This window comes from Leptonychotes weddellii, chromosome 7 (assembly GCF_054177405.1).
Source record: "Leptonychotes weddellii isolate Sample4059 chromosome 7, ASM5417740v2, whole genome shotgun sequence".
NCBI lineage: Eukaryota > Metazoa > Chordata > Mammalia > Carnivora > Phocidae > Leptonychotes > Leptonychotes weddellii.
This window is the reverse complement of record NC_138375.1, coordinates 59,719,913-59,733,111: the sequence shown is the minus strand read 5'-3', so window position 1 is coordinate 59,733,111 and position 13,199 is coordinate 59,719,913.

Below are 13,199 nucleotides of genomic sequence, written 5' to 3'. Positions count from 1 at the left end.
CGCGGGCGGGCGTCAGTAGGTGTGTGCGCGCGGGGCAGGGGACGCGGGCTGGGGGCCCGGAGGGGCCGCGCCTCGCACCGCGGACGCTGCAGTTCTCCGCACCCAGGCAGATGGCCCTCTCGTGCCACAGCCGCCCAGCGCAGGCCGCCGGCTCCGCAGCCCTGATCCCCCGGGAGCGCGCGCCTCGCCCCTGCGAGCCGGGCTTCGGGACCCCGGCGGAACTGCGTTGAGAGGGCGGACCGCCGGGCTGGCCCAGCAAGGTCTAACCGCCTAATCTTCGGCCCGGTGCTGTCTGCTCCCAGGGCGCCTTGGACCTCGAGGCCTGCACCCAGCGCCCCGGGCCCCACAGCCCTGGCCTAGAGCGGCCGCGATGCGTCCAATCATCAAAGGCGGTGCAAGGACAGGTCAAGGAACCCAAACCCAGCCTCACCCCGGGACTCCGGCCCCCTAGGCCCTTCCCCCAATTCGGTCTGACTCCGTCGCCCCCTGGGCCTGTACCCCGGCAAAAAGCTCACCGCGGCAGCTAGCTGTTACCAAAAATGCTAAGGGCATCCTCGCTGTTCAGAGAAAACCACGATCTACCGCCATAAAAATCCCGCCTCCTCCAGAAAGCCTTCTGTGATTAGAGTTAACTCCATCTCAAAGCTGAGGGCACCGCCCTCGAGAGCCACGTGACCACCATTCCTCCCTGGGCTTAGTAAATGTGCATAATTATTGCCCCAGTGGAGTGTTTACCCGCAGCCCTTCTATCTGTTCGCCGTGAACCCACTTGGGAGAAAGGCCACTTTTGGTCTTGCCCTACACGGTATTGGCACGGGGATCCCTAAACTCCACCCTTCAGCCTTTCCCGTCCTTCACCCCGAGATTGGTCCGGATAGGCTAGGAGCTCAGGATGCCCCTAACCTCCTACTCTCCAAGGCCCACAGACCAGCCATGGAGGCACACAAGTAAACACAGGCTTAGCACACCCTAAGTGCTGGGATGCAGGCCCTGCCAAGACAACAAGCAGACTTTCTTGAAGGGTAGATTCCGCCCCTGGACCCAGAGTAATGCCCCCCCTCCAACTATGACCCCAGGGGGCCTCTGAGGTACTCTGAAGGTTCCCAAGTGCAAAGTAAGGTTGGCAGTGTTCTGTGCACTAGGACCAGCCAGAGAAAAGCTGGGTCTACACCCCAGGGTCCCACCCTACAGGGACCAGCCCTTGTTCTGCTAAGGAGAAACTCCTGCCAACCCCTTCTGGGCAATTCAGTGGGGAAGCTTTGACTGTTCCCTTCTTCACACCTAATAATTTGAGTTAAGCATTTCTGACTGACAATTACACCCTGCCAATTGCCCCAATTCATCAAGGCTCCTCTCAATCTTTTACTTTCCCACAGACCATCCTGAGGGCCTCAGAGCTGCCCCTGTTTGGCCTTGAGCCAGTCACTTAATAGCCCCAAGCCTCAGTTTCCTCATCTGTGGCTTCTAATGCACAGGGTGGTGTGAGGTTTCTCTAAGGTAAAGGTAAGTTTTAGGGGCCTGTACAGACTAACTAAGCACCTGATGAATCCTGAAATGTAATTCATTGCTTCATTCGGCAACCATTTCCTGCATTCTGGGCAATACGCTGGGTGCTGGGAAAACAAGGATGAGATGCCTGCCTCAGGAAGCCCCAGGCCTCCAGAAAGGACAGTTAAATAAAGGTGCTAAGGTATGAAGACGTGCTGGGATAATGGTTACTCCCAGAGCTGACCTCTGGACATCACTGCCCTACAGGAAACCCTCTTTCCAACGTCCCAGCCCCCAAGAGAAAGAAGTAGGGGCCAAAGGGGGACAGGCAGCTGGGATGAACGGTATACTGATGGGCCTTGGGGAGGCTGGAACCCCAGGTAAAACCTCTTGGACTTCCCTGGGGTGACATCAGGGGTCTCTTCCTGCCTCTTAAGTAGAACTTGACTGCAGTGGTCTCAACTACAACAGCCCCCCTCTGGGGCCTCCGCATCTAGCAGGTTCTGGCCAAGCACCTCCTGTGGGTCAGTTCTGGGTTGAGGGGACCCACAGGACCACATATTCTCACAAGGACACTGGCTCTTGAAGTCAGGGAAGAAGGGACAGGGCTCTGTCCTACCCTCCTCGTCTTAGCTCAGGGAACTTTTATGGGCCTGTGTCTCCCAACCATAAGACAAAGATTAGAATCAAATACTTGCGAAGTCTATGCTGTATACTGGACACCGTGCTGGGTACTTGGCACACATTAGTTCCTTTAACCCTTCAGCAGCCCTGTGAAGAACTGAAGTCCAAAAGTTTAAGCTCTTCTGCAAGGTCTCAGGGCCTTAACTGTCACCTGGTGTGCTTGGCCTTGTATCTGTTGCTCTTAGCTGACACACAGATACCATCTGTGAGTGCCCAGCACAGTGCCTGCCTCACCCGTGGATGCTCAGGAATTTAAGTGTCAGGCAGTGAGATTACCTTAGCCTCAGTTTCCTCATCCGTGAATTATGGTTACTGATAATTCCTACGCTGCTGAGATAGATACTTGTCAAGGCATTTGGCCAGTGTACAGTGACCCCTTTTTTCTTAGAACTGCCCCCCCTTTCATTCATTCATTCAGCAGATATTTATTGAGTTCTCCACTCATAGCCTTGTGAGGAAGGCAGATAAGTGAAAACAAGCTAGATAGCTGAGCACTAAGAAGCTAAAGGTGCTGGGAGTTCGGGGTGGGGGGGTTCTCAGGTCAGGGAAGCAGTAACAGGTCTCAGGTGAGGATGGGAAAGGCCATGGGTGCCTGATCATGCAGGGCCTTATTGTTCAAGTTAAAGAATTTAGGCTTTCTCTAGAGGGCAGTAGGGAACCATAGAAGGTTAAGGAGCAGATTCTGGATCACATCTATGCAGTACAAAGCTCACTCTGCCAGCAGTGTCCAGAAGAGATTGATACCTCCCCTGGAAACACAACCTTGGCCAGGGCCTTGCCTCTGGGATATGCTAGAACTGCCTTGTTCCAGTAACAGTTGTGGCTTCTCCTCCTTTGTGCCAGATATTCTCCAAGACACCCTCTCATTTAGTCCTGAGTGGGGCACTGTTGTTATCTCCATCTTCCAGAGAGGAAGCATGACTTTGTCAGAGCCAAACTCCTAACGCATCTCCCAGTTCAAGCTCTTCATCCCTCCTGGACATGGGCATCATCTGCTTTCTGACTAAACAGCCAAGTTTGGTAATTAATCCCAAATGCTGCTGGTGAACACCACAACCATCCCTTCTTATGGGTCTAGGACTTGAGAATTCCTTTCTCTTCCCACTCAGTGGTTTCCTCAGAACTGGATCAGGCTTCTACTTAAGATCAAGGAAGGCTTGGTCACATCTGAAGCCATACAGCTTTCCAGCAGTGTTTCCTTTCTACCCCAAATACCAGGTTTCTGTCTGCTAACCTGACCCTGTAGGCCAGCCCCAAGGACTCAAGTTTCCACCTTCAAGTGTTCTTTTTCTCAGACATTCTCCTTTGAAAGCCCTGTGTGTGCTGGCCACTAACCCCTGCCCTTTTGCCCTCATCACTTCCTTGGCTGCCCAGTGGACTCCTTGTGCCAGCACAGACCACACATTTCATCCAGCCTGTGCCCATCCTCCTCCCTTTGCCTTTTCTCCTGTCCGGCAAACTCCTGCTCAACCTTCAGGGCCCAATTTAGAAGACTGCCTCCTGGAACCCTTCCCTGATCCCACCCCAGCATGAGCCACTGCAGTAACTATTGGCTTCCAAATATGGTCCCAGCCAGGGACAACAAGCTCAGGGCGTACGCTTCTCTGATCTCCAATGACCAAGCCCAGGACTGTGAGGCTCAGAGTAATTAGCAGAGAAACATTTCCTGATGCCTGATCTGTCCCCTCCCCTCTTCTCCAAGCTTGTGTCTCCATTAGACAAAAGAATTATGGTTTGAATTATAGACCAAATGGGTAAAACTTAAACCGTCCCTAAATGGATTCTCAGATATTTGGGGAACACACATTCCTTTGTGCCAGACAATGCTTTCAGAAACTGTAAGACAATCTATAGGAGCTGGAGTCAGATAGATATGGGTTCAAAAAAGTGAGAGAGCCTATAGGATCTGGAGTAAGAGAGCCTGTTAAGTTGCACCCTCAGCCCCCAGCCTGGCACTTCTGAACATACTGATTCCAAGGGGAGGAGTAGAAAGTGGACTGGGGGGATACAGCCTGTGGCCAGCAGAGTGGTTGCACCTTCTACCTGCTAAGGATTACCATTTTACATTCACCCCCTAATTATCTCCCTGCATGCAGAGCATATTATCCTATCTTACAGATGGAAATAGAGGCAGGGGCGCCTGGGTGGCTCAGTCGGTTAAGCGTCTGCCTTTGGCTCAGGTCCTGATCTCAGGGTCCTGGGATCGAGCCCCGCATGGGGCTCCCTGCTCAGCGGGGAGTCTGCTTCTCCCTCTCCCTCTGCACCCCCCACTTGTGCTTGCTCTCTCACTCTCTCAAATAAATAAAAAATCTTAAAAAAAAAAAAGAAAGAAAGAAAGAAAAGAAAAGAAAATAGAGGCTGTGAAAGGAGTGGCTTGTGAAAGGCCCTGCTCTGGCAAGTGGTGAGATGGCACAGAGTTCACACCCAGTGTCATTCCAGAAGTACTAGAAGGGGGTCAGGTAAGATAAAAACAGAAATGAGACTCTGAGGTAAGGGCTTAGTGAAGTAAATCGTCTTCCACATTTTTGATCAAGTGCTCCTTTAAAGAATTTCCAGAGAGTATGTATATAACCTGCTCACAGTTGAAAGGTGACATCTAATTTGACTTTTTCTAAGTCATATATTACAAGTAATATAATTTTTGGTGTATATGTGTACTTTATTTTTTTTTGAGATTTTATTTATTTAAGAGAGAGAAAGAGTGAGCACGAGCGGGGTTGGGGGGAGAGGGAGAGGGAGAAGCAGACTCCTGGCTGAGCAGGGAGCCCGACATGGGGCTCCATCCTAGGACACTGGGCTCATGACCTGAGCCAAAGGCAGATGCTTAACTGACTGAGCCACCCAGGTGCCCTGTATGTGCACTTGAAATTATTTCTTCATCAAAACCTTGGGCCTATAGATTCAGCTCTATTGATCTAGAGAAAACAGTCCCCATATTTCTAAAATGGCAAAGCCAGGTCCCATCATCAACTCCCTCAGCCAACTGATTGACTATCAGTCCAAAAAGATGACTGCACTTCTCAGTGGAAGCCATTATGCTATTATGCATCCGCATGACAACCATCCCCTGCTGGGTTCTAGTCCTAGGACAGACAAACAGGCTAGAGCCTTGCCGTGAGTTTGTAGTGAGGTCCTTGGGAAGCTCTGAGGGGTCTCCCAGCATCCATTCTCCTGAGGAGCTCTGCTAGGGAGATTTATTTGGATGAGATGTGGCTTTTCTCATAAAAACCGTCTGAAAGGAAACATGGAGAGAGGCATTTCTCAGGTAGACCAAGGATTTTATATGAAAGGTATGTAAGTATGAGAACTTGTTCCATTAACTTCAACCATGTTAGAACAATCCAGAAAATCTTTTGCACCCATCAGGTACAGACTTTAGGCAAAAATTGTGATTGGGAAAACAACCATGCTCAGAATACTCTGGAAAATCTTCACATCCCCAAGGTGAAGACCTTAGGCAAAAACCATGTTTGGAAAACGCATGAGTGGCAGCAACCGTTGGAGAGGGGCCAGAGAGAGAGGGATTTTTCTGAAGACAGAAGAGACTTGGTCTTGTGTAAACTGTTCCAGGTCAGGGCCTGTGTTTGCTGTTTCCTCTGCCTGGAAGACCACCCTCCCATGTCTCCCAGGATTCTGTCAATCAATTCAAGAGTCCCTCTTCAGACAGGGCTTCCTGGCTCCTCCTTCACCTTGAGGAGCCCCTCTCCACCCCAGGTCACTCTATCACATCTTTCTGTTGAAGGGACTTATACCAATTACTATTCTCCAAAATTATCTGATTTTTTTTTTTACTCCTTATTTCTCTGTTTTCTTTTTACTGAGATATAATTCACACACACCTTTTAAGTATACAATCCAGTGGTTTTTAATATACTTACAAAGTTATGCAACCATCACCATTATGTAATTCCAGAGCATTTTCATTACTCTAAGGAGAAACTCTGTGCCCATTAGCAGTCATTCCCCTTCCCTCTCTTCTCCTAGGCTGCGGCAACCACTAATCTACTCTTTGTCTCTATGGATTTGCCTATTTTGGACATTTCACATAAATGAAATGATATAATATGTGGCCTTTTATTTATTTAAAAATTATTATGTAATCTCTGTGCCCAGTGTGGGGCTTGAACTCACGACCCAGAGATCAAGAGACACATGCTCTACTGACAGGCCAGCCTGGTGCCCCTAATACGTGGTCTTTTACTGAGTATAATGTTTTCCAGGTTCATTCATCTTGTAGCATGTATCAATACTGCAGTCCTTTTTATGGCCAAATAATAGTCTCCTGTACAGATAGACCACATCTATTTATCAATTGATGTCCGTCAGTTCATGGATATTTGGCTTGCTTCCACTTTGGGGCTATTATGAACAATGTTACTTTTAACATTTGTGTACACATTTTTGGGTAGACATATGTTTTTATTTCTCTTGGGTATATACCTAGGAGTGGAATTGCTGAGCCAGATGGTAACTCCATGTTTAACTCTGAGGAATTTTCTGAAGATGTTACCAAAACGACTGCAACATTTTACATTCCCACTAGTGATGTATAAGTGTTCCAGTTTCATCACATCTTTACCAACACTTGTTATTATCCACTTTTTTGAGTACAGTCATCCTAGTAGGTATAAAATGGTATCCCATTGTGATTTTCATTTGCATTTCCCTAATGATGCATCTCCCTAATGATGATTGAGTACATTTTAGTGTGTCTATTGGCCATTTGTATGTCTTTGTTTATCAGATTATTTGTGCATTTTTAAAATTGGGTAATTTGTCTGGGACGCCTGGGTGGCTCAGCTGGTTAAGCATCTGCCTTCGGCTCAGGTCATGATCTCAGGGTCCTGGGATCCAGCCCCACATCAGGCTCCTTGCTCGGTGGTGAGCCTGCTTCTCCCTCTCCCTCTGCCTGCCACTCCCCTGCTTGTGTTCTCTCTCTCTCTCCCTCTGTCAAATAAAAGAATAAATTATTTTTAAAAATTGGGTAATTTGTTCTTTGTTGTTGTTGTTGTTGAATTAAAAGAGTTCTTCACATATTCTGGATACAAGTCCTTTATTGGATATAAGATTTATAAATATTTTCTCCCATTCTGTGGATTGCCTTTTCTCTTTCTTGATGGTATCCTTCAAAATACAGAAGTTTTTCATGTCTGTGCAGTCCGACTTGTCTATTTTTTCTTTTGTTGCTGTGTTTCTGGTAATATCTAAGAAACCATTTCCTGATCCCAGTTCATGAAATTTTACCCTATGTTAACTCCTAAGGGTTTTATAATTTTAGCTCTTACATTTAAGACTTTGATCCATTTTGAGTTACTTTATAATGTTAGATAGGGATCTAGCTGTATTCTTTTGCATGTGGCTATCCCGTTGTCCCAGCACCATTTATTGAAGTCTGTCTTTTCCCAGTGAATGGTCTTGGCACCCTTGTTGAAAAATCAATTGACCATAGAAGCATGGATTTATTTTTGAATTCTCAATCTGTTCCATTGACTGATAAACCTATCCTTATGCCAGTACTACACAGTCTTCATAGCCTGATTTGGTGGGGATGGGAGACACAGTGGGAAAACACAGGAAATCTGAGGAGAATTCCAGGGAGTTTCCAGAGAAGTCAGTGGTAAGACCACCTGAGGCCTGACAATCAAAAAGTCCCCCACCTCCCAAAAAAATCCTGGGCCCCTCATGTGGAGAGTCAGTTTATGGGTCTAGAGTTGATAATAAGCACCTTGGGGAGACCTTCAGAGGCCTTAAATGATAGGGCATCTCCAAGATCAAAACTGGAAGCACAGGCTTGGATAGTCAATGGGAAGTTGCAGTTGGCTTCAGAAGGTCTAATTAGTTTATTAATGAGCCTACAGCAAAAAATAAGATCAGAGAGGAGGACTTGGGGATCTTCAAGTTGGTGGCATCTCCAGTCCTGCCCAGGGAGGGAGCCCAGGGGGCTGCCGGGGGATTTAGGGCCACGATGAGCCTGGGTCTCCAGGCCTGGCAGGGATTGAAGCTAAGCCACAGTGACAGAGGCCCCTGCTGCCTTCTACTTCCCAGGACTGTGACAATTAGGGGTCAGAAACACCCTTGGAACACCCTGTTACATGCTTCCCATGTGCTGACACCAGCTCCTCACTGTGGCCTAGGACTCCTTCCAAGATGTGGTCTTGCCTGCAAGTCCAGGCTCATCGTCTACTTTATTCCCCTCCTTCTCCACCCTTCAGCCATATTGACCTCCTTTAGTTCCTGGATACAAAAGGCTTGGCCCTGTTAGTCCTAGCCTTCTCCATATCCCGTGTGGTGGGTCTCTAGTGTGCCAGCCAGTGTCTGAGAGGCATCATGGTCTGAAGTTATGAACACAGACTGTGGCCCAGAAGGCCTGGTTTGAACGCCCAGCTCTGCCACTTAATAACTATGAACCTTTCTGTGCCTGTGTATCCTCCCTGTAAAGTGGGATTGTTGAGAGTTAATATGAGCTTTATTATTATTATTTTTTAAAGATTTTATTTATTTGACAGAGAGAGACACAGCATGAGAGGGAACACAAGCAGGGGGAGTGGGAGAGGGAGAAGCAGGCTTCCCGCAGAGCAGGGAGCCTGATGCGGGGCTTGATCCCAGGACCCCGGGATCATGACCTGAGCTGAAGGCAGACGCTTAACGACTGAGCCACCCAGGTGCCCCTTAATATGAGCTTTAAATAGTGCCTGGCACCTGGAGAGTTCTGCAATGGTTATAGTCATGATTATCATATTGTTCTAATGAGGCTCAAAGAGATCAAGGTCTGCCCAATCTCTCAGAGCTGGCCTTCAAAGATGTTCTTCCAGTATACCCTGTTGTGTCATAAAATATCCCCATCTAACCACTGAAGTTTTCTGCATTATAAATCCCATGATTTTGTGTACTCTGTTCTACTACTACTGTTTCTGTAGGTTAAATTTACCCTTGTAAGACCAAATGAAGGGATTGTGGGGTTAGAAGACTGAAAAGGCATATTGGCACATCCTCGTTAACAAGCAGTTTACATTCTAGTAATATAATAGGAGTAAAAAGTAGCCTTGGGGCACCTGGGTGGCTCAGTCAGTAAGCGTCTGCCTTCGGCTCAGGTCATAATCGCAGGGTCCTGGGATCCAGCCCCACATCGGGCTTCCTGCTCTGCGGGGAGCCTGCTTCTCCCTTTCCCACTCCCCCTGCTTTGTTCCCTCTCTCACTGTGTCTCTCTCTGTCAAAAAAAAAAAAAAAAAAAAGTAGCTTTAACACAGGTCTGAGTGTGACAAGGATGGCGAGTTCCTTGAGGAGAGCAGTATCAACAATCATAAAAAATAGGGCGCCTGGGTGGCTCAGTCGGTTGGGCATCTGCCTTCGGCTGGGGTCATGGTCCGGGAGTCCTGGGATCCGCGGCGGGCTCCCCACTCAGCGGGGAGTCTGCTTCTCCCTCTGACCCTCTCCCCTCTTATACTCTCTCTCAAATAAAGAAATTTTAAAAAAAAATTAAACAAGACAAAACAAACAATCATAAAAAAATATAACCAGGGTGCCTGGGTGGCTCAGCCATTTAAGCATCTGACTTCAGCTTAGGTCATGATCCCAGGGTCTTGGGATCCCGAACCCTCCTTCGGCGCACACCCCGCCCCCCCCATCGGAGAGTCTGCTTCTCCCTTTCCCTCTGCCTCTCCTCTCACTTGTGCTCTCTCTCAAATAAATAAAATAAAATTCTATCTATCTCCAATGTTTTGGGGAGCTCACCACATAACAGGCACTGCACTTTACAATCCTCACAAAAATACCTAGGTGAGTATTAGCAGTCCCTTTTTACAGATGAGGAACCTAAGGCTCAACAATATTAAACACCTGTCCTAGGTCACATGGTGATTGAGTGACTTGAACTTGATTCTGTCCTCCTCCAAATCACCACTTTGGGGGCGCCTGGGTGGCTCAGTGGGTTAGGCGCCTGTGACTCTTGATTTCCACTCAGGTCACGGTCTCCCGTGGTGATAGCGAGGCCTGCATAGGGTTCCGGGCTGGCAGAGTCTGCTTGCGATTCTCTCTCTCACTCTCCCCATTCAATAAATCAATAAAATCTTTAAAAATAACAAATCAACGCTTTGCACCCGTGGGCCAGGCATTAGAACCGCGCCAGAGAGTAGAAGGAGGATTTAGCAAAAAGGTTTGGCTTCTTGCCTTCTGGGCGGGCGGAAACGGGGCGTGGTGGGGGGAGGCGGGGCACAGCCTCAGGTTCCGCGCTGGCCGGAGGGCGTATAGGCACGTGGCCCTCTGGGCCCCCAGGCCCCACTGCAGTTTGGGACGCCGCATCCCTAGGAGAGCGCCTCTGATTGGCCGGCTCCGTCAGGTGGGTCCCGCGGACCAATCAGCGGCGGCCCGCAGATCCTCGCTGCTGGTGTGGAGCATAAGGAAAGGCGGTCTTTGTTGGGATGTACCCGGAAAAGGCGGCCAATACCCGGTGATGTCCGGCGTGCCCCACATCCAGCCGGGTACTCCCCTGACCCTCCACGTCACCAGCCTTTCCCCAGCGCCCCCAGAAGGAGACGGAAGTCCACTGTGCCAGCCCTCCTCTTGGGATCTGGATCCCGCCCTCATGATTCCTCCGGCTTTTGTTCATCTTGCTCCTCTTGCTCCTCTGGAGCTCCAACCTTCCGGTCTTCTTGCTCCTTCCTGGCAGCCCACAAACTGTTGTCTCTCTCTTAGGAGAAAAACCTCAATGCCCCTCTAGCCAGACTCTGCCTCTTCTCCCCTCCACTGCCTCTGGCCTCCCTTCCTCATCTCCTCCCTCGTCTTACTGCAGTCTGTCTTCAGGTCACCAACAGCCCCACTTGGACCAAATCTGGTGGCATTTCATAACTTTTGCTGCTGCACTTCTGGGAGCATTTGACTGTTGACCTTTTGGAACTGACAAGGTTCCAGGGAGTCCCACTTTTGTCTGTTACCCCTTCTATCAAGCCTTTGTCTATGCATTCACATTGCGGGAATGTCTCCCAATTTCCCTGTCCAGCAAACAAGCCCACTTCGCTGATCATTTACCAGTCTCCCTGAGGGATCTCAACTACTGATCACTGGCATTCCCTAAATGCCAGCAATGCCTGAGTCTTGATCTCTAGATTTGTCTCAGAGCTCCAAACTCATTACCTGCACGTCTTAGGTACCTCGGGCTCAAGGTAGGTCATTCAGTCAATATTTATTAAGCGACGTGCTCATTTATAATATAAATATATAAATATGTGTTGCTGTGTGCCAAAAATTGTCTCCTGTGGCCAGCACACAGTAGATGCCTCATTACTGTGTGGTGATTTTTTAAAAGAATATTTATTTATTTGACAGAGAGAGACACAGCGAGAGAGGGAACACAAGCAGGGGGAGTGGGAGAGGGAGAAGCAGGCTCCCCGCTGAGCTGGGAGCCCGATGCTGGACTCGATCCCAGGACCCTGGGATCACAACCTGAGTCGAAGGCAGATGCTTAACGACTGAGCCCCCCAGGCGCCCCTGTGTGGTGATTTCATGTAGGAATGAATGTCCGGCATAGTGCCTGGCACAGAGGAGGTGCTCAAAGTTGCCTCATCCCTCGTCCTGGTTCCTCTCTATCCCGGATGGAAACAGTCCCATCGCCTCACCTCCAGTGCAAAAGCCACATCATCGAGCTAAACTTCAGAGAGAGAAAGCCAGAGTGAAAGTTCTCCTGTCCTGTCTAATATTTCACTCCCACGGTAGTCTGATCTGTAGACTCAGCAAAGGCAGCACTGCCCTAGTGATGGGAGCAGGAGCTCTTAGAGGAACCTAGAAGACATTGGAACTTGGCTCTGGTTTTGGCGGAAAGGGGGGGTGAAGAGGACTTTCGTGTTACGCTATTGCCACCGTGTGACTAGCTGGGGAATTACATTCATAGGGGCCGTTCTCACCCCGGGGGAGGGCTACCTGAGCACAAGTTCTCTGAGCACTGAGAATGTGTCCCTGGCTGCCAGCGTCTTCCTGTGCTGTCCTGGCTCCCACGGGCCTCCAAAGCCAGTGCTGTCACCTGTGGAGGAGGAAGCATCTCACCCCTGGGTTTAGGAACTATCTGTGCTGCTCTGACTCCAAAACTTTTGGGGGCTTCTCAGTGTGGCATTTAAGGCCCTGCAGAGCTGGTGCCCTTGACACCTGCTCTGTGCTTGGAACTCAGGGTGACCTAGCTCTGGACCTGCCCTGAGATGCTATCTCTGCTTTCTCCTCCCTTCCCAGCCACCCACTTCTCCCCGCCCCCCCACTCCCCGCAGGCTTTGTTTGTCTTTCCCCTGATCAGGAGCCTGAACACACCTCCCCAGTGAGCATGTTAAGTTCCTGGGACAGTATTATTGTGAACAGCAATCTTTTATTGAGCACCTACTGTATGCCCGGTGCTGTGCTGGGCCCCTTATGGGCATTTATTCCATATATTCTTCACAAACCGCATAGAGCAGTTTACTATGATAATTCCGATTTTGTAGGAGAGGATGCTGAGGCAGAGAAAGGTAAAGGTAAAGCCAGCCATCAGGTGACAGAGCCCTGCCTGTAACTGCTAGCCCACCTAGTGTGCTGGAGGAGGCAGACAGACTCTGGCTCAAATCTCATCCCTGCCACTCTCTACTGACTTCCCAACTTTGAGACCACTGTCCTGTCCTGCTCTAAAATGGGATGGCAGGGGCGCCTGGGTGGCTCAGTCGGTTAAGTGTCTGACTCTGGATTTCGGCTGAGGTCATGATCTCAGAGTTGTGAGATCAAGCCCCCAGGCACGCTCCTCATTGACTCCTTCTCCCTCTGCCCTCTCCCCAAATAATAAAATAAAATGGGATGGCAGCTCCCACAATACACTGGTTCTGGCTCTGAGGGGCAGGCAGCATTGGAAACCTAATGCCAGAAGATGAGAAGTTGGGGGCAGGGGGCTGCAGCAGGCAGCCCGAGTTGGTGTGGAGCACACTGGGCTGAGTAGGGGTCCTGTCTGGGAGGCTACAGCCCCAGGCAGCAAGAAATAGGGGCTCAAGGGTCCAAGCCCCCATCATCTCCCATCTATGCAA